This window comes from Egretta garzetta, unplaced genomic scaffold (genome assembly GCF_000687185.1).
Source record: "Egretta garzetta isolate BGI_Z169 unplaced genomic scaffold, ASM68718v1 scaffold18, whole genome shotgun sequence".
In the NCBI taxonomy this organism is placed as follows: Eukaryota; Metazoa; Chordata; class Aves; order Pelecaniformes; family Ardeidae; genus Egretta; species Egretta garzetta.
Window position 1 is genome coordinate 4135717 of NW_009260616.1, and position 1869 is coordinate 4137585.

A 1869-nucleotide genomic window follows, 5' to 3' on the forward strand; every position below is an offset into this window, starting at 1 on the left:
GGCGTGCGGCGGCGCAAAGTAATCTCGTATTTGGTACCGGCATCAAATTGCGGCGCCGAGCTCCCCAAGCTCTCCGCGGGAGGAAAAGTTTCAAAAAAAAAAAAAAAAATTGCAAAAATAAAAGACATTTATTATTTTGCTGGTGCAATAAACGGTGGGGAGGTGAGAAGCAGGGAAAGACGGTAAAATGCTGGGTCGCTTTAAGTGGGAGAGGGAATCCAGCCAACACGCGGAGGTTTATCTCCAACTTTTTTGAAACGTGGTCGGAGCCTACCTAAGCTTTCACAGCGGGTTCAGCACCGTCAGCTTAAACGTTTCCTCCAAAACGCGAACCGCAGAGTCGGAAGGAAAACAGTGAGATCCGTTGTTCCCAGAAGTTCAGATGCCGAGGTTGGTTGGTTTGGGCGTTCGCGTGGCTTTATTTTGCAAGGGGAAAAAAGAAAACGGTAGAGGGAAGCCTGTGCCTTAGCCGAGGGCGGGGAGAAGGCATTGCATAAGCTGTGAAGGCGCAGTTTTGAAAATGGGCTTGGCATGGGCCTAATTCTGCTCCCAGTGGAATTAAGGGGAGTTTTACCATTGACTTAATAGGAATAAAGTGAGGCTGCTGCCCAGTGCTTTTCTAAATCCCATTCTTTAGGAGTTAGAATATGTAATGGATTAATTAAAAACAGGTTTAGAGAAGGCAGTTACATAGAAACGTTGGACTGAGTCCCGCAAAACTCCCATAAGTACACGAGCACATGCTTCTGTAAAATTTCAGGATTATACGTGAAACTAAAGGATCAGGGGCCCAATTTTGCATCCAGCGAAATCAGTCATTTCCTTCAGTTTTTGATCTCGTTTTCTTTTGAATCCTATTTTTTCCCTGGGTTGCATTTCCTTGCATTTAGACGTGAAACTATTCCTTACAATAAATAATAAGCACTCTGATTTTGACACATGTTTCCCAGAAATGTGTAATGTAGCCTGATAGCTGTGCCAGGATAAAACCGTTAAGGACTGAAGAATTTAGCCTGCTTGGAAAAGGAGATAAGAATCTATACTGCTTTTTTTTTTTCTTCGTTTTTTTTTTTTTTAAAGCAACATCTGAGGTAGCAAATACGGAGTTTAGCTATTGAAAGACGGTTGTCTAATGAAAAAGCTTCTTAAATGGTGAAATACCAGCCTCAGCTTCAGCGAGCATATTCTGTTTCAGTTGCTGTGTATGTGGGTGTATAATATTTTTCACGGATTGCCCCCAAAACTCATCACTAGTTACATGATAATATTTTGGGGGCAGAGTTTTTTTGCTGGAGGAAGTATTCTGAAGTACTTCCTTAGGTTGCCGTATTTCTATAGCACTCCAGGAACGGATACAAGAGTTGAAAATGCCGTCGCACGGGGTTCTGCTCCTATGTCTCGTCTTCCTAAACTGAAGCCCTCTGAATTCACCAGCCTCTTGCCTTCTTCAAATAGAATCATAGAATCGTTTAGGTTGGAAAAGACCTTTAAGATCCTCAAGTCCAACCGTTAACCTAACGCTGCCATCCCACCACTAAACCATGTCCCTGAGCACCTTGTCTGCCCATCTTTAAGTGCTTGGGGTTAAATATGAATCCACACCTGGGGTTTTGTTTCCACCCTCCATCACTCCCTCTGGGACACCCTGCTCATTTCCTCAGCGTGCGGGAAGCAACAACCGGTATTTGCTCTCCAAAGGCAGAAGCTGTTGAATTCTCTGGCCTCTGTGATGGGACAATCATTCTAAGGACAATGAAAACCTAGGCCCTAAAATGGGACTCCTCCTCTGAACAGGACCCTACATTTTGTATGCAGAGCTTCCTTGTTGTTAGCACCTGATGTCATAAAACAGTTGCCAGCACAGACATT

General features: G+C 43.9%; 1 long non-coding RNA gene across 1 annotated transcript in view; it reads left to right on the plus strand.

The window, feature by feature from the left end:
* The first annotated feature begins 282 nt into the window (after nucleotides 1-282).
* Nucleotides 283-1869, plus strand: part of LOC118452929 — a 15599-nt gene continuing 14012 nt past the window's right edge. Inside the window, exon 1 of the long non-coding RNA XR_004842811.1 lies at nucleotides 283-390. This is a non-coding gene — a long non-coding RNA (uncharacterized LOC118452929). The remainder of the gene's footprint in view (nucleotides 391-1869) is intronic.